Genomic DNA, 20,456 nt, shown 5'->3' on the forward strand with positions numbered 1-20,456 from the left:
ACTTTACAGAAATGTTCAAATTTACTGGCATTTCATATATTCTCTGCTCTAACATTGTCCTGACTCTTTCTGTATATTCTTTACTTATGTTTTGGTTTTCCTTAATCAAAGTGTGTCTTTTAAATCTTTTCAAAGAAGATTCTTTGGACTTACTAAATCACCTCAGTTTTATACGTTTTCTGTTGTATTAAGTTCTGCTCATATCTTTATTTATCTTTTTTCTATGTTCTCAGGGTTTATTGTTTTCATCTTCTGATGTCAATTAAAACACTTGGTTATTCATTTTCATAAATCTTTTTACTTATAAAGATTTGAACTTTTGAAGATTCCAGCTTACTTGTACGTGTCTAAGGGTCAGGTCCTCTCCATTGTTGCTGGCCTAAGGCTTAGTTCACCATACAGCAATGTATATATTGACCTATTTTCCCCTCGACTTTCTGTGATTCCCTACATCTCACCTTTCTTTGCAGACAAGCCATTTGAAATACACTTAACTTATTTCACAGCCAAGAAGTCTTTGAAATAATGTGTATTTTTTAGAGAATTCTTCTTATATAATTAGGCAGAAAATCTGACCTGCCATAGTTTTCAAAACAGCATAATTTCACTCTTCTCAATGATTAATCTGTTGTATTACACAACCTTGGAGTATTTAGCTTTATCAATGACATGTCCTTGAAAAATGTTTTAGAGATCCTACCAGTCTTTGAAAACATCCTTGTGCCTTGTTTCAGTTCCAGTTTTATGTATATTTTCTGCCTTGCACCCGATTATTCCTACATCTGATGGATGGCCTTGGGAATCTAATTCTGGTATTGATGGTTTTGGCTGATTGTCTCCCCTTGTAGCTGCTTTCTTCATTATTGTGTAAGTTTAGATCATGAGCTCATGTTTAGATAAACAGCTGACCTTGTAAGAGGCTTAGGTGTGAACGCTCGTAAGTTTCAGCAGAGAGTCGGCACAGATTTATTTGTGTCCCTCCAATGAGCGGCCCGCAAGGACCCCGTTTTCTACAAGTGTTGGTCCAATACTCCCTCTAGAGGCAGGGGACTCAGACAGGGCTGCTTTGCGGCCCCCGATCTGTGGCAGGGGCAATGGGCGGCCTGTGACCCGGGCAGGAGCCTCTCCCCGTGTGTCCCTGGGACCCATCTGCCGGCGAACTTCGGTCACCTGGCAGGAAGCTACGATGCCCAGACCTATGCTTAGCTGTACAGCACGGTGTACTGCGTGGACATATTCCACACACACTTCAAGTAAGAGGGCGGCCTGAGTGGAAAGGTGAGAGTTTGGGCAGCTGTGCAGACAAAGAAGGCGCCCTTTGTCCTGGGCCTAAATGCTTGTGACAGTCCACTTGGCCTGCCGTGCTCTGAGAGCCCTTCCCAGGCCCCCTGCTCCCCTGCACTTTGTTCAGTCACAGCAGAGATGGCCACACCCACTCCCTCAGTGAGGGCAGTGTTCCAACCTCCCTCAGCCCCGCCCCCTCTCCGCAGGTTACCATGGACTACAGAGGCTGCATTCTGAGTCCAGGGCGTTCCGAGAATGCCAAGGGCAGACATGATGACCTTAAAAGATTTCCTCTTGTGTCAGTGTTGGTAAACTTTAGGAGCTAGGAAATGGTCCACTTGACAGAAATGTTCAAATTTACTGGCATTTCATATATTCTCTGCTCTAACATTGTCCTGACTCTTTCTGTATATTCTTTACTTATGTTTTGGTTTTCCTTAATCAAAGTGTGTCTTTTAATTCTTTTCAAAGAAGATTCTTTGGACTTACTAAATCACCTGAATTTTATACGTTTTCTGTTGTATTAAGTTCTGCTCATATCTTTATTTATCTTTTTTCTATGTTCTCAGGGTTTATTGTTTTCATCTTCTGATGTCAATTAAAACACTTGGTTATTCATTTTAATAAATATTTTTACTTATAAAGATTTGAACTTTTGAAGATTCCAGCTTACTTGTACGTGTCTAAGGGTCAGGTCCTCTCCATTGTTGCTGGCCTAAGGCTCAGTTCACCATACAGCAATGTATACATTGACCTATTTTGCCCTCGACTTTCTGTGATTCCCTACATCTCACCTTTCTTTGCAGACAAGCCATTTGAAATACCCTTAACTTATTTCACAGCCAATAAGTCTTTGAAATAATGTGTATTTTTCAGAGAAATCTTCTTATATAATTAGGCAGAAAATCTGACGTGGCATAGTTTTCAAAACAGCATAATTTCACTCTTCTCAATGATTAATCTGTTGTATTACACAACCTTGGAGTATTTAGCTTTATCAATGACATGTCCTTGAAAAATGTTTTAGAGATCCTACCAGTCTTTGAAAACATCCTTGTGCCTTGTTTCTGTTCCAGTTTTATGTAAATTTTCTGCCTTGCATCCGATTATTCCTTCATCTGATGGATGGCCTTGGGAATGTAATTCTGGTATTGATGGTTTTGGCTGATTGTCTCCCCTTGTAGCTGTTTTCTTCATTATTGTGTAAATTTAGATCATGAGCTCATGTTTAGCTAAACAGCTGACCTTGTAAGAGGCTTAGGTGTGAACGCTCGTAAGTTTCAGCAGAAAGTTGGCAAAGATTTATTTGTGTCCCTCCAATGAGTGGCCCGCAAGGACCCCGTTTTCTACAAGTGTTGGTCCAATACTCCCTCTAGAGGCAGGGGACTCAGACAGGGCTGCTTTGCGGCCCCCGATCTGGGGCAGGGGCAGTGGGCGGCCTGTGACCCGGGCAGGAGCCTCTCCGCATGTGTCCCTGGGACCCATCTGCCTGCGAACTTCGGTCACCTGGCAGGAAGCTACGATGCCCAGACCTATGCTTATCTGTGCAGCGCGGTGTACTGCGCGGACACGTTCCACACACACTTCAAGTAAGAGGGCGGCCTGAGTGGAAAGGTGAGAGTTTGGGCAGCTGTGCAGACAAAGAAGGCGCCCTTTGGCCTGGGCCTAAAAGCTTGTGACAGTCCACTGGGCCTGCCGGGCTCTGAGGGCCCTGCCCTGGGCCCCCTGCTCCCCTGCCCTTTGTTAAGTCACAGCAGAGATGGCCAAACCCACTCCCTCAGTGAGGGCAGTGTTCCCACCTCCCTCAGCCCCGCGCCCTCTCTGCAGGTTACCATGGACTACAGAGGCTGCATTCTGAGGCCAGGGCGTTCCGAGAATGCCAAGGGCAGACATGATGACCTTAAATGATTTCCTCTTGTGTCAGTGTTGGTAAACTTTAGGAGCTAGGAAATGGTCCACTTTACAGAAATGTTCAAATTTACTGGCATTTCATATATTCTCTGCTCTAACATTGTCCTGACTCTTTCTGTATATTCTTTACTTATGTTTTGGTTTTCCTTAATCAAAGTGTGTCTTTTAAATCTTTTCAAAGAAGATTCTTTGGACTTACTAAATCACCTCAGTTTTATACGTTTTCTGTTGTATTAAGTTCTGCTCATATCTTTATTTATCTTTTTTCTATGTTCTCAGGGTTTATTGTTTTCATCTTCTGATGTCAATTAAAACACTTGGTTATTCATTTTCATAAATCTTTTTACTTATAAAGATTTGAACTTTTGAAGATTCCAGCTTACTTGTACGTGTCTAAGGGTCAGGTCCTCTCCATTGTTGCTGGCCTAAGGCTTAGTTCACCATACAGCAATGTATATATTGACCTATTTTCCCCTCGACTTTCTGTGATTCCCTACATCTCACCTTTCTTTGCAGACAAGCCATTTGAAATACACTTAACTTATTTCACAGCCAAGAAGTCTTTGAAATAATGTGTATTTTTTAGAGAATTCTTCTTATATAATTAGGCAGAAAATCTGACCTGCCATAGTTTTCAAAACAGCATAATTTCACTCTTCTCAATGATTAATCTGTTGTATTACACAACCTTGGAGTATTTAGCTTTATCAATGACATGTCCTTGAAAAATGTTTTAGAGATCCTACCAGTCTTTGAAAACATCCTTGTGCCTTGTTTCAGTTCCAGTTTTATGTATATTTTCTGCCTTGCACCCGATTATTCCTACATCTGATGGATGGCCTTGGGAATCTAATTCTGGTATTGATGGTTTTGGCTGATTGTCTCCCCTTGTAGCTGCTTTCTTCATTATTGTGTAAGTTTAGATCATGAGCTCATGTTTAGATAAACAGCTGACCTTGTAAGAGGCTTAGGTGTGAACGCTCGTAAGTTTCAGCAGAGAGTCGGCACAGATTTATTTGTGTCCCTCCAATGAGCGGCCCGCAAGGACCCCGTTTTCTACAAGTGTTGGTCCAATACTCCCTCTAGAGGCAGGGGACTCAGACAGGGCTGCTTTGCGGCCCCCGATCTGTGGCAGGGGCAATGGGCGGCCTGTGACCCGGGCAGGAGCCTCTCCCCGTGTGTCCCTGGGACCCATCTGCCGGCGAACTTCGGTCACCTGGCAGGAAGCTACGATGCCCAGACCTATGCTTAGCTGTACAGCACGGTGTACTGCGTGGACATATTCCACACACACTTCAAGTAAGAGGGCGGCCTGAGTGGAAAGGTGAGAGTTTGGGCAGCTGTGCAGACAAAGAAGGCGCCCTTTGTCCTGGGCCTAAATGCTTGTGACAGTCCACTTGGCCTGCCGTGCTCTGAGAGCCCTTCCCAGGCCCCCTGCTCCCCTGCACTTTGTTCAGTCACAGCAGAGATGGCCACACCCACTCCCTCAGTGAGGGCAGTGTTCCAACCTCCCTCAGCCCCGCCCCCTCTCCGCAGGTTACCATGGACTACAGAGGCTGCATTCTGAGTCCAGGGTGTTCCGAGAATGCCAAGGGCAGACATGATGACCTTAAAAGATTTCCTCTTGTGTCAGTGTTGGTAAACTTTAGGAGCTAGGAAATGGTCCACTTTACAGAAATGTTCAAATTTACTGGCATTTCATATATTCTCTGCTCTAACATTGTCCTGACTCTTTCTGTATATTCTTTACTTATGTTTTGGTTTTCCTTAATCAAAGTGTGTCTTTTAATTCTTTTCAAAGAAGATTCTTTGGACTTACTAAATCACCTGAATTTTATACGTTTTCTGTTGTATTAAGTTCTGCTCATATCTTTATTTATCTTTTTTCTATGTTCTCAGGGTTTATTGTTTTCATCTTCTGATGTCAATTAAAACACTTGGTTATTCATTTTAATAAATATTTTTACTTATAAAGATTTGAACTTTTGAAGATTCCAGCTTACTTGTACGTGTCTAAGGGTCAGGTCCTCTCCATTGTTGCTGGCCTAAGGCTCAGTTCACCATACAGCAATGTATATATTGACCTATTTTGCCCTCGACTTTCTGTGATTCCCTACATCTCACCTTTCTTTGCAGACAAGCCATTTGAAATACCCTTAACTTATTTCACAGCCAATAAGTCTTTGAAATAATGTGTATTTTTCAGAGAAATCTTCTTATAGAATTAGGCAGAAAATCTGACGTGGCATAGTTTTCAAAACAGCATAATTTCACTCTTCTCAATGATTAATCTGTTGTATTACACAACCTTGGAGTATTTAGCTTTATCAATGACATGTCCTTGAAAAATGTTTTAGAGATCCTACCAGTCTTTGAAAACATCCTTGTGCCTTGTTTCTGTTCCAGTTTTATGTATATTTTCTGCCTTGCACCCGATTATTCCTTCATCTGATGGATGGCCTTGGGAATGTAATTCTGGTATTGATGGTTTTGGCTGATTGTCTCCCCTTGTAGCTGTTTTCTTCATTATTGTGTAAATTTAGATCATGAGCTCATGTTTAGCTAAACAGCTGACCTTGTAAGAGGCTTAGGTGTGAACGCTCGTAAGTTTCAGCAGAAAGTTGGCAAAGATTTATTTGTGTCCCTCCAATGAGTGGCCCGCAAGGACCCCGTTTTCTACAAGTGTTGGTCCAATACTCCCTCTAGAGGCAGGGGACTCAGACAGGGCTGCTTTGCGGCCCCCGATCTGGGGCAGGGGCAGTGGGCGGCCTGTGACCCGGGCAGGAGCCTCTCCGCATGTGTCCCTGGGACCCATCTGCCTGCGAACTTCGGTCACCTGGCAGGAAGCTACGATGCCCAGACCTATGCTTATCTGTGCAGCGCGGTGTACTGCGCGGACACGTTCCACACACACTTCAAGTAAGAGGGCGGCCTGAGTGGAAAGGTGAGAGTTTGGGCAGCTGTGCAGACAAAGAAGGCGCCCTTTGGCCTGGGCCTAAAAGCTTGTGACAGTCCACTTGGCCTGCCGGGCTCTGAGGGCCCTGCCCTGGGCCCCCTGCTCCCCTGCCCTTTGTTAAGTCACAGCAGAGATGGCCAAACCCACTCCCTCAGTGAGGGCAGTGTTCCAACCTCCCTCAGCCCCGCGCCCTCTCTGCAGGTTACCATGGACTACAGAGGCTGCATTCTGAGGCCAGGGCGTTCCGAGAATGCCAAGGGCAGACATGATGACCTTAAATGATTTCCTCTTGTGTCAGTGTTGGTAAACTTTAGGAGCTAGGAAATGGTCCACTTTACAGAAATGTTCAAATTTACTGGCATTTCATATATTCTCTGCTCTAACATTGTCCTGACTCTTTCTGTATATTCTTTACTTATGTTTTGGTTTTCCTTAATCAAAGTGTGTCTTTTAAATCTTTTCAAAGAAGATTCTTTGGACTTACTAAATCACCTCAGTTTTATACGTTTTCTGTTGTATTAAGTTCTGCTCATATCTTTATTTATCTTTTTTCTATGTTCTCAGGGTTTATTGTTTTCATCTTCTGATGTCAATTAAAACACTTGGTTATTCATTTTCATAAATCTTTTTACTTATAAAGATTTGAACTTTTGAAGATTCCAGCTTACTTGTACGTGTCTAAGGGTCAGGTCCTCTCCATTGTTGCTGGCCTAAGGCTTAGTTCACCATACAGCAATGTATATATTGACCTATTTTCCCCTCGACTTTCTGTGATTCCCTACATCTCACCTTTCTTTGCAGACAAGCCATTTGAAATACACTTAACTTATTTCACAGCCAAGAAGTCTTTGAAATAATGTGTATTTTTTAGAGAATTCTTCTTATATAATTAGGCAGAAAATCTGACCTGCCATAGTTTTCAAAACAGCATAATTTCACTCTTCTCAATGATTAATCTGTTGTATTACACAACCTTGGAGTATTTAGCTTTATCAATGACATGTCCTTGAAAAATGTTTTAGAGATCCTACCAGTCTTTGAAAACATCCTTGTGCCTTGTTTCAGTTCCAGTTTTATGTATATTTTCTGCCTTGCACCCGATTATTCCTACATCTGATGGATGGCCTTGGGAATCTAATTCTGGTATTGATGGTTTTGGCTGATTGTCTCCCCTTGTAGCTGCTTTCTTCATTATTGTGTAAGTTTAGATCATGAGCTCATGTTTAGATAAACAGCTGACCTTGTAAGAGGCTTAGGTGTGAACGCTCATAAGTTTCAGCAGAGAGTCGGCACAGATTTATTTGTGTCCCTCCAATGAGCGGCCCGCAAGGACCCCGTTTTCTACAAGTGTTGGTCCAATACTCCCTCTAGAGGCAGGGGACTCAGACAGGGCTGCTTTGCGGCCCCCGATCTGTGGCAGGGGCAATGGGCGGCCTGTGACCCGGGCAGGAGCCTCTCCCCGTGTGTCCCTGGGACCCATCTGCCGGCGAACTTCGGTCACCTGGCAGGAAGCTACGATGCCCAGACCTATGCTTAGCTGTACAGCACGGTGTACTGCGTGGACATATTCCACACACACTTCAAGTAAGAGGGCGGCCTGAGTGGAAAGGTGAGAGTTTGGGCAGCTGTGCAGACAAAGAAGGCGCCCTTTGTCCTGGGCCTAAATGCTTGTGACAGTCCACTTGGCCTGCCGTGCTCTGAGAGCCCTTCCCAGGCCCCGTGCTCCCCTGCACTTTGTTCAGTCACAGCAGAGATGGCCACAACCACTCCCTCAGTGAGGGCAGTGTTCCAACCTCCCTCAGCCCCGCCCCCTCTCCGCAGGTTACCATGGACTACAGAGGCTGCATTCTGAGTCCAGGGCGTTCCGAGAATGCCAAGGGCAGACATGATGACCTTAAAAGATTTCCTCTTGTGTCAGTGTTGGTAAACTTTAGGAGCTAGGAAATGGTCCACTTTACAGAAATGTTCAAATTTACTGGCATTTCATATATTCTCTGCTCTAACATTGTCCTGACTCTTTCTGTATATTCTTTACTTAAGTTTTGGTTTTCCTTAATCAAAGTGTGTCTTTTAATTCTTTTCAAAGAAGATTCTTTGGACTTACTAAATCACCTGAATTTTATACGTTTTCTGTTGTATTAAGTTCTGCTCATATCTTTATTTATCTTTTTTCTATGTTCTCAGGGTTTATTGTTTTCATCTTCTGATGTCAATTAAAACACTTGGTTATTCATTTTAATAAATATTTTTACTTATAAAGATTTGAACTTTTGAAGATTCCAGCTTACTTGTACGTGTCTAAGGGTCAGGTCCTCTCCATTGTTGCTGGCCTAAGGCTCAGTTCACCATACAGCAATGTATATATTGACCTATTTTGCCCTCGACTTTCTGTGATTCCCTACATCTCACCTTTCTTTGCAGACAAGCCATTTGAAATACCCTTAACTTATTTCACAGCCAATAAGTCTTTGAAATAATGTGTATTTTTCAGAGAAATCTTCTTATATAATTAGGCAGAAAATCTGACGTGGCATAGTTTTCAAAACAGCATAATTTCACTCTTCTCAATGATTAATCTGTTGTATTACACAACCTTGGAGTATTTAGCTTTATCAATGACATGTCCTTGAAAAATGTTTTAGAGATCCTACCAGTCTTTGAAAACATCCTTGTGCCTTGTTTCAGTTCCAGTTTTATGTATATTTTCTGCCTTGCACCCGATTATTCCTACATCTGATGGATGGCCTTGGGAATCTAATTCTGGTATTGATGGTTTTGGCTGATTGTCTCCCCTTGTAGCTGCTTTCTTCATTATTGTGTAAATTTAGATCATGAGCTCATGTTTAGCTAAACAGCTGACCTTGTAAGAGGCTTAGGTGTGAACGCTCGTAAGTTTCAGCAGAGAGTTGGCAAAGATGTATTTGTGCCCCTCCAATGAGTGGCCCACAGGGACCACGTTTTCTACAAGTGTTGGTCCAATACTCCCTCTAGAGGCAGGGGACTCAGACAGGGCTGCTTTGCGACACCCGATCTGGGGCAGGGGCAGTGGGCGGCCTGTGACCCGGGCAGGAGCCTCTCCGCGTGTGTCCCAGGGACCCATCTGCCTGCGAACTTCGGTCACCTGGCAGGAAGCTACGATGCCCAGACCTATGCTTAGCTGTGCAGCGCGGTATACTGCACGGACACGTTCCACACACACTTCAAGTAAGAGGGCGGCCTGAGTGGAAAGGTGAGAGTTTGGGCAGCTGTGCAGACAAAGAAGGCGCCCTTTGGCCTGGGCCTAATATCTTGTGACACTCCACTGGGCCTGCCGGGCTCTGAGGGCCCTGCCCTGGGCCCCCTGCTCCCCTGCCCTTTGTTCAGTCACAGCAGAGATGGCCACACCCACTCCCTCAGTGAGGGCAGTGTTCCAACCTCCCTCAGCCCCGCCCCCTCTCCGCAGTTTACCATGGACTAGAGAGGCTTCATTCTGAGGCCAGGGCGTTCCGAGAATGCCAAGGGCAGACATGATGACCTTAAAAGATTTCCTCTTGTGTCAGTGTTGGTAAACTTTAGGAGCTAGGAAATGGTCCACTTTACAGAAATGTTCAAATTTACTGGCATTTCATATATTCTCTGCTCTAACATTGTCCTGACTCTTTCTGTATATTCTTTACTTATGTTTTGGTTTTCCTTAATCAAAGTGTGTCTTTTAATTCTTTTCAAAGAAGATTCTTTGGACTTACTAAATCACCTGAATTTTATACGTTTTCTGTTGTATTAAGTTCTGCTCATATCTTTATTTATCTTTTTTCTATGTTCTCAGGGTTTATTGTTTTCATCTTCTGATGTCAATTAAAACACTTGGTTATTCATTTTAATAAATCTTTTTACTTATAAAGATTTGAACTTTTGAAGATTCCAGCTTACTTGTACGTGTCTAAGGGTCAGGTCCTCTCCATTGTTGCTGGCCTAAGGCTCAGTTCACCATACAGCAATGTATATATTGACCTATTTTGCCCTCGACTTTCTGTGATTCCCTACATCTCACCTTTCTTTGCAGACAAGCCATTTGAAATACCCTTAACTTATTTCACAGCCAATAAGTCTTTGAAATAATGTGTATTTTTCAGAGAAATCTTCTTATATAATTAGGCAGAAAATCTGACGTGGCATAGTTTTCAAAACAGCATAATTTCACTCTTCTCAATGATTAATCTGTTGTATTACACAACCTTGGAGTATTTAGCTTTATCAATGACATGTCCTTGAAAAATGTTTTAGAGATCCTACCAGTCTTTGAAAACATCCTTGTGCCTTGTTTCTGTTCCAGTTTTATGTAAATTTTCTGCCTTGCATCCGATTATTCCTTCATCTGATGGATGGCCTTGGGAATGTAATTCTGGTATTGATGGTTTTGGCTGATTGTCTCCCCTTGTAGCTGTTTTCTTCATTATTGTGTAAATTTAGATCATGAGCTCATGTTTAGCTAAACAGCTGACCTTGTAAGAGGCTTAGGTGTGAACGCTCGTAAGTTTCAGCAGAAAGTTGGCAAAGATTTATTTGTGTCCCTCCAATGAGTGGCCCGCAAGGACCCCGTTTTCTACAAGTGTTGGTCCAATACTCCCTCTAGAGGCAGGGGACTCAGACAGGGCTGCTTTGCGGCCCCCGATCTGGGGCAGGGGCAGTGGGCGGCCTGTGACCCGGGCAGGAGCCTCTCCGCATGTGTCCCTGGGACCCATCTGCCTGCGAACTTCGGTCACCTGGCAGGAAGCTACGATGCCCAGACCTATGCTTATCTGTGCAGCGCGGTGTACTGCGCGGACACGTTCCACACACACTTCAAGTAAGAGGGCGGCCTGAGTGGAAAGGTGAGAGTTTGGGCAGCTGTGCAGACAAAGAAGGCGCCCTTTGGCCTGGGCCTAAAAGCTTGTGACAGTCCACTGGGCCTGCCGGGCTCTGAGGGCCCTGCCCTGGGCCCCCTGCTCCCCTGCCCTTTGTTAAGTCACAGCAGAGATGGCCAAACCCACTCCCTCAGTGAGGGCAGTGTTCCAACCTCCCTCAGCCCCGCGCCCTCTCTGCAGGTTACCATGGACTACAGAGGCTGCATTCTGAGGCCAGGGCGTTCCGAGAATGCCAAGGGCAGACATGATGACCTTAAATGATTTCCTCTTGTGTCAGTGTTGGTAAACTTTAGGAGCTAGGAAATGGTCCACTTGACAGAAATGTTCAAATTTACTGGCATTTCATATATTCTCTGCTCTAACATTCTCCTGACTCTTTCTGTATATTCTTTACTTATGTTTTGGTTTTCCTTAATCAAAGTGTGTCTTTTAAATCTTTTCAAAGAAGATTCTTTGGACTTACTAAATCACCTCAGTTTTATACGTTTTCTGTTGTATTAAGTTCTGCTCATATCTTTATTTATCTTTTTTCTATGTTCTCAGGGTTTATTGTTTTCATCTTCTGATGTCAATTAAAACACTTGGTTATTCATTTTAATAAATCTTTTTACTTATAAAGATTTGAACTTTTGAAGATTCCAGCTTACTTGTACGTGTCTAAGGGTCAGGTCCTCTCCATTGTTGCTGGCCTAAGGCTTAGTTCACCATACAGCAATGTATATATTGACCTATTTTCCCCTCGACTTTCTGTGATTCCCTACATCTCACCTTTCTTTGCAGACAAGCCATTTGAAATACACTTAACTTATTTCACAGCCAAGAAGTCTTTGAAATAATGTGTATTTTTTAGAGAATTCTTCTTATATAATTAGGCAGAAAATCTGACCTGCCATAGTTTTCAAAACAGCATAATTTCACTCTTCTCAATGATTAATCTGTTGTATTACACAACCTTGGAGTATTTAGCTTTATCAATGACATGTCCTTGAAAAATGTTTTAGAGATCCTACCAGTCTTTGAAAACATCCTTGTGCCTTGTTTCAGTTCCAGTTTTATGTATATTTTCTGCCTTGCACCCGATTATTACTACATCTGATGGATGGCCTTGGGAATCTAATTCTGGTATTGATGGTTTTGGCTGATTGTCTCCCCTTGTAGCTGCTTTCTTCATTATTGTGTAAGTTTAGATCATGAGCTCATGTTTAGATAAACAGCTGACCTTGTAAGAGGCTTAGGTGTGAACGCTCGTAATTTTCAGCAGAGAGTCGGCACAGATTTATTTGTGTCCCTCCAATGAGCGGCCCGCAAGCACCCCGTTTTCTACAAGTGTTGGTCCAATACTCCCTCTAGAGGCAGGGGACTCAGACAGGGCTGCTTTGCGGCCCCCGATCTGTGGCAGGGGCAATGGGCGGCCTGTGACCCGGGCAGGAGCCTCTCCCCGTGTGTCCCTGGGACCCATCTGCCGGCGAACTTCGGTCACCTGGCAGGAAGCTACGATGCCCAGACCTATGCTTAGCTGTACAGCACGGTGTACTGCGTGGACATATTCCACACACACTTCAAGTAAGAGGGCGGCCTGAGTGGAAAGGTGAGAGTTTGGGCAGCTGTGCAGACAAAGAATGTGCCCTTTGTCCTGGGCCTAAATGCTTGTGACAGTCCACTTGGCGTGCCGTGCTCTGAGAGCCCTTCCCAGGCCCCCTGCTCCCCTGCACTTTGTTCAGTCACAGCAGAGATGGCCACACCCACTCCCTCAGTGAGGGCAGTGTTCCAACCTCCCTCAGCCCCGCCCTCTCTCCGCAGGTTACCATGGACTACAGAGGCTGCATTCTGAGTCCAGGGCGTTCCGAGAATGCCAAGGGCAGACATGATGACCTTAAAAGATTTCCTCTTGTGTCAGTGTTGGTAAACTTTAGGAGCTAGGAAATGGTCCACTTTACAGAAATGTTCAAATTTACTGGCATTTCATATATTCTCTGCTCTAACATTGTCCTGACTCTTTCTGTATATTCTTTACTTATGTTTTGGTTTTCCTTAATCAAAGTGTGTCTTTTAATTCTTTTCAAAGAAGATTCTTTGGACTTACTAAATCACCTGAATTTTATACGTTTTCTGTTGTATTAAGTTCTGCTCATATCTTTATTTATCTTTTTTCTATGTTCTCAGGGTTTATTGTTTTCATCTTCTGATGTCAATTAAAACACTTGGTTATTCATTTTAATAAATATTTTTACTTATAAAGATTTGAACTTTTGAAGATTCCAGCTTACTTGTACGTGTCTAAGGGTCAGGTCCTCTTCATTGTTGCTGGCCTAAGGCTCAGTTCACCATACAGCAATGTATATATTGACCTATTTTGCCCTCGACTTTCTGTGATTCCCTACATCTCACCTTTCTTTGCAGACAAGCCATTTGAAATACCCTTAACTTATTTCACAGCCAATAAGTCTTTGAAATAATGTGTATTTTTCAGAGAAATCTTCTTATATAATTAGGCAGAAAATCTGACGTGGCATAGTTTTCAAAACAGCATAATTTCACTCTTCTCAATGATTAATCTGTTGTATTACACAACCTTGGAGTATTTAGCTTTATCAATGACATGTCCTTGAAAAATGTTTTAGAGGTCCTACCAGTCTTTGAAAACATCCTTGTGCCTTGTTTCTGTTCCAGTTTTATGTATATTTTCTGCCTTGCATCCGATTATTCCTTCATCTGATGGATGGCCTTGGGAATGTAATTCTGGTATTGATGGTTTTGGCTGATTGTCTCCCCTTGTAGCTGTTTTCTTCATTATTGTGTAAATTTAGATCATGAGCTCATGTTTAGCTAAACAGCTGACCTTGTAAGAGGCTTAGGTGTGAACGCTCGTAAGTTTCAGCAGAAAGTTGGCAAAGATTTATTTGTGTCCCTCCAATGAGTGGCCCGCAAGGACCCCGTTTTCTACAAGTGTTGGTCCAATACTCCCTCTAGAGGCAGGGGACTCAGACAGGGCTGCTTTGCGGCCCCCGATCTGGGGCAGGGGCAGTGGGCGGCCTGTGACCCGGGCAGGAGCCTCTCCGCATGTGTCCCTGGGACCCATCTGCCTGCGAACTTCGGTCACCTGGCAGGAAGCTACGATGCCCAGACCTATGCTTATCTGTGCAGCGCGGTGTACTGCGCGGACACGTTCCACACACACTTCAAGTAAGAGGGCGGCCTGAGTGGAAAGGTGAGAGTTTGGGCAGCTGTGCAGACAAAGAAGGCGCCCTTTGGCCTGGGCCTAAAAGCTTGTGACAGTCCACTGGGCCTGCCGGGCTCTGAGGGCCCTGCCCTGGGCCCCCTGCTCCCCTGCCCTTTGTTAAGTCACAGCAGAGATGGCCAAACCCACTCCCTCAGTGAGGGCAGTGTTCCAACCTCCCTCAGCCCCGCGCCCTCTCTGCAGGTTACCATGGACTACAGAGGCTGCATTCTGAGGCCAGGGCGTTCCGAGAATGCCAAGGGCAGACATGATGACCTTAAATGATTTCCTCTTGTGTCAGTGTTGGTAAACTTTAGGAGCTAGGAAATGGTCCACTTTACAGAAATGTTCAAATTTACTGGCATTTCATATATTCTCTGCTCTAACATTGTCCTGACTCTTTCTGTATATTCTTTACTTATGTTTTGGTTTTCCTTAATCAAAGTGTGTCTTTTAAATCTTTTCAAAGAAGATTCTTTGGACTTACTAAATCACCTCAGTTTTATACGTTTTCTGTTGTATTAAGTTCTGCTCATATCTTTATTTATCTTTTTTCTATGTTCTCAGGGTTTATTGTTTTCATCTTCTGATGTCAATTAAAACTCTTGGTTATTCATTTTCATAAATCTTTTTACTTATAAAGATTTGAACTTTTGAAGATTCCAGCTTACTTGTACGTGTCTAAGGGTCAGGTCCTCTCCATTGTTGCTGGCCTAAGGCTTAGTTCACCATACAGCAATGTATATATTGACCTATTTTCCCCTCGACTTTCTGTGATTCCCTACATCTCACCTTTCTTTGCAGACAAGCCATTTGAAATACACTTAACTTATTTCACAGCCAAGAAGTCTTTGAAATAATGTGTATTTTTTAGAGAATTCTTCTTATATAATTAGGCAGAAAATCTGACCTGCCATAGTTTTCAAAACAGCATAATTTCACTCTTCTCAATGATTAATCTGTTGTATTACACAACCTTGGAGTATTTAGCTTTATCAATGACATGTCCTTGAAAAATGTTTTAGAGATCCTACCAGTCTTTGAAAACATCCTTGTGCCTTGTTTCAGTTCCAGTTTTATGTATATTTTCTGCCTTGCACCCGATTATTCCTACATCTGATGGATGGCCTTGGGAATCTAATTCTGGTATTGATGGTTTTGGCTGATTGTCTCCCCTTGTAGCTGCTTTCTTCATTATTGTGTAAGTTTAGATCATGAGCTCATGTTTAGATAAACAGCTGACCTTGTAAGAGGCTTAGGTGTGAACGCTCGTAAGTTTCAGCAGAGAGTCGGCACAGATTTATTTGTGTCCCTCCAATGAGCGGCCCGCAAGGACCCCGTTTTCTACAAGTGTTGGTCCAATACTCCCTCTAGAGGCAGGGGACTCAGACAGGGCTGCTTTGCGGCCCCCGATCTGTGGCAGGGGCAATGGGCGGCCTGTGACCCGGGCAGGAGCCTCTCCCCGTGTGTCCCTGGGACCCATCTGCCGGCGAACTTCGGTCACCTGGCAGGAAGCTACGATGCCCAGACCTATGCTTAGCTGTACAGCACGGTGTACTGCGTGGACATATTCCACACACACTTCAAGTAAGAGGGCGGCCTGAGTGGAAAGGTGAGAGTTTGGGCAGCTGTGCAGACAAAGAAGGCGCCCTTTGTCCTGGGCCTAAATGCTTGTGACAGTCCACTTGGCCTGCCGTGCTCTGAGAGCCCTTCCCAGGCCCCGTGCTCCCCTGCACTTTGTTCAGTCACAGCAGAGATGGCCACACCCACTCCCTCAGTGAGGGCAGTGTTCCAACCTCCCTCAGCCCCGCCCCCTCTCCGCAGGTTACCATGGACTACAGAGGCTGCATTCTGAGTCCAGGGCGTTCCGAGAATGCCAAGGGCAGACATGATGACCTTAAAAGATTTCCTCTTGTGTCAGTGTTGGTAAACTTTAGGAGCTAGGAAATGGTCCACTTTACAGAAATGTTCAAATTTACTGGCATTTCATATATTCTCTGCTCTAACATTGTCCTGACTCTTTCTGTATATTCTTTACTTATGTTTTGGTTTTCCTTAATCAAAGTGTGTCTTTTAATTCTTTTCAAAGAAGATTCTTTGGACTTACTAAATCACCTGAATTTTATACGTTTTCTGTTGTATTAAGTTCTGCTCATATCTTTATTTATCTTTTTTCTATGTTCTCAGGGTTTATTGTTTTCATCTTCTGATGTCAATTAAAACACTTGGTTATTCATTTTAATAAATATTTTTACTTATAAAGATTTGAACTTTTGAAGATTCCAGCTTACTTGTACGTGTCTAAGGGTCAGGTCCTCTCCATTGTTGCTGGCCTAAGGCTCAGTTCACCATACAGCAATGTATATATTGACCTATTTTGCCCTCGACTTTCTGTGATTCCCTACATCTCACCTTTCTTTGCAGACAAGCCATTTGAAATACCCTTAACTTATTTCACAGCCAATAAGTCTTTGAAATAATGTGTATTTTTCAGAGAAATCTTCTTATATAATTAGGCAGAAAATCTGACGTGGCATAGTTTTCAAAACAGCATAATTTCACTCTTCTCAATGATTAATCTGTTGTATTACACAACCTTGGAGTATTTAGCTTTATCAATGACATGTCCTTGAAAAATGTTTTAGAGATCCTACCAGTCTTTGAAAACATCCTTGTGCCTTGTTTCAGTTCCAGTTTTATGTATATTTTCTGCCTTGCACCCGATTATTCCTACATCTGATGGATGGCCTTGGGAATCTAATTCTGGTATTGATGGTTTTGGCTGATTGTCTCCCCTTGTAGCTGCTTTCTTCATTATTGTGTAAATTTAGATCATGAGCTCATGTTTAGCTAAACAGCTGACCTTGTAAGAGGCTTAGGTGTGAACGCTCGTAAGTTTCAGCAGAGAGTTGGCAAAGATGTATTTGTGCCCCTCCAATGAGTGGCCCACAGGGACCACGTTTTCTACAAGTGTTGGTCCAATACTCCCTCTAGAGGCAGGGGACTCAGACAGGGCTGCTTTGCGACACCCGATCTGGGGCAGGGGCAGTGGGCGGCCTGTGACCCGGGCAGGAGCCTCTCCGCGTGTGTCCCAGGGACCCATCTGCCTGCGAACTTCGGTCACCTGGCAGGAAGCTACGATGCCCAGACCTATGCTTAGCTGTGCAGCGCGGTATACTGCACGGACACGTTCCACACACACTTCAAGTAAGAGGGCGGCCTGAGTGGAAAGGTGAGAGTTTGGGCAGCTGTGCAGACAAAGAAGGCGCCCTTTGGCCTGGGCCTAAAAGCTTGTGACACTCCACTGGGCCTGCCGGGCTCTGAGGGCCCTGCCCTGGGCCCCCTGCTCCCCTGCCCTTTGTTCAGTCACAGCAGAGATGGCCACACCCACTCCCTCAGTGAGGGCTGTGTTCCAACCTCCCTCAGCCCCGCCCCCTCTCCGCAGTTTACCATGGACTAGAGAGGCTTCATTCTGAGGCCAGGGCGTTCCGAGAATGCCAAGGGCAGACATGATGACCTTAAAAGATTTCCTCTTGTGTCAGTGTTGGTAAACTTTAGGAGCTAGGAAATGGTCCACTTTACAGAAATGTTCAAATTTACTGGCATTTCATATATTCTCTGCTCTAACATTGTCCTGACTCTTTCTGTATATTCTTTACTTATGTTTTGGTTTTCCTTAATCAAAGTGTGTCTTTTAATTCTTTTCAAAGAAGATTCTTTGGACTTACTAAATCACCTGAATTTTATACGTTTTCTGTTGTATTAAGTTCTGCTCATATCTTTATTTATCTTTTTTCTATGTTCTCAGGGTTTATTGTTTTCATCTTCTGATGTCAATTAAAACACTTGGTTATTCATTTTAATAAATATTTTTACTTATAAAGATTTGAACTTTTGAAGATTCCAGCTTACTTGTACGTGTCTAAGGGTCAGGTCCTCTTCATTGTGGCTGGCCTAAGGCTCAGTTCACCATACAGCAATGTATATATTGACCTATTTTCCCCTCGACTTTCTGTGATTCCCTACATCTCACCTTTTTTGCAGACAAGCCATTTGAAATACCCTTAACTTATTTCACAGCCAATAAGTCTTTGAAATAATGTGTATTTTTCAGAGAAATCTTCTTATATAATTAGGCAGAAAATCTGACGTGGCATAGTTTTCAAAACAGCATAATTTCACTCTTCTCAATGATTAATCTGTTGTATTACACAACCTTGGAGTATTTAGCTTTATCAATGACATGTCCTTGAAAAATGTTTTAGAGGTCCTACCAGTCTTTGAAAACATCCTTGTGCCTTGTTTCTGTTCCAGTTTTATGTATATTTTCTGCCTTGCATCCGATTATTCCTTCATCTGATGGATGGCCTTGGGAATGTAATTCTGGTATTGATGGTTTTGGCTGATTGTCTCCCCTTGTAGCTGTTTTCTTCATTATTGTGTAAATTTAGATCATGAGCTCATGTTTAGCTAAACAGCTGACCTTGTAAGAGGCTTAGGTGTGAACGCTCGTAAGTTTCAGCAGAAAGTTGGCAAAGATTTATTTGTGTCCCTCCAATGAGTGGCCCGCAAGGACCCCGTTTTCTACAAGTGTTGGTCCAATACTCCCTCTAGAGGCAGGGGACTCAGACAGGGCTGCTTTGCGGCCCCCGATCTGGGGCAGGGGCAGTGGGCGGCCTGTGACCCGGGCAGGAGCCTCTCCGCATGTGTCCCTGGGACCCATCTGCCTGCGAACTTCGGTCACCTGGCAGGAAGCTACGATGCCCAGACCTATGCTTATCTGTGCAGCGCGGTGTACTGCGCAGACACGTTCCACACACACTTCAAGTAAGAGGGCGGCCTGAGTGGAAAGGTGAGAGTTTGGGCAGCTGTGCAGACAAAGAAGGCGCCCTTTGGCCTGGGCCTAAAAGCTTGTGAGAGTCCACTGGGCCTGCCGGGCTCTGAGGGCCCTGCCCTGGGCCCCCTGCTCCCCTGCCCTTTGTTAAGTCACAGCAGAGATGGCCAAACCCACTCCCTCAGTGAGGGCAGTGTTCCAACCTCCCTCAGCCCCGCGCCCTCTCTGCAGGTTACCATGGACTACAGAGGCTGCATTCTGAGGCCAGGGCGTTCCGAGAATGCCAAGGGCAGACATGATGACCTTAAATGATTTCCTCTTGTGTCAGTGTTGGTAAACTTTAGGAGCTAGGAAATGGTCCACTTTACAGAAATGTTCAAATTTACTGGCATTTCATATATTCTCTGCTCTAACATTGTCCTGACTCTTTCTGTATATTCTTTACTTATGTTTTGGTTTTCCTTAATCAAAGTGTGTCTTTTAAATCTTTTCAAAGAAGATTCTTTGGACTTACTAAATCACCTCAGTTTTATACGTTTTCTGTTGTATTAAGTTCTGCTCATATCTTTATTTATCTTTTTTCTATGTTCTCAGGGTTTATTGTTTTCATCTTCTGATGTCAATTAAAACACTTGGTTATTCATTTTCATAAATCTTTTTACTTATAAAGATTTGAACTTTTGAAGATTCCAGCTTACTTGTACGTGTCTAAGGGTCAGGTCCTCTCCATTGTTGCTGGCCTAAGGCTTAGTTCACCATACAGCAATGTATATATTGACCTATTTTCCCCTCGACTTTCTGTGATTCCCTACATCTCACCTTTCTTTGCAGACAAGCCATTTGAAATACACTTAACTTATTTCACAGCCAAGAAGTCTTTGAAATAATGTGTATTTTTTAGAGAATTCTTCTTATATAATTAGGCAGAAAATCTGACCTGCCATAGTTTTCAAAACAGCATAATTTCACTCTTCTCAATGATTAATCTGTTGTATTACACAACCTTGGAGTATTTAGCTTTATCAATGACATGTCCTTGAAAAATGTTTTAGAGATCCTACCAGTCTTTGAAAACATCCTTGTGCCTTGTTTCAGTTCCAGTTTTATGTATATTTTCTGCCTTGCACCCGATTATTCCTACATCTGATGGATGGCCTTGGGAATCTAATTCTGGTATTGATGGTTTTGGCTGATTGTCTCCCCTTGTAGCTGCTTTCTTCATTATTGTGTAAGTTTAGATCATGAGCTCATGTTTAGATAAACAGCTGACCTTGTAAGAGGCTTAGGTGTGAACGCTCGTAAGTTTCAGCAGAGAGTCGGCACAGATTTATTTGTGTCCCTCCAATGAGCGGCCCGCAAGGACCCCGTTTT

Source organism: Mesoplodon mirus, assembly GCF_964341445.2.
Source record: "Mesoplodon mirus genome assembly, chromosome: 1".
Lineage (NCBI taxonomy): Eukaryota > Metazoa > Chordata > Mammalia > Artiodactyla > Ziphiidae > Mesoplodon > Mesoplodon mirus.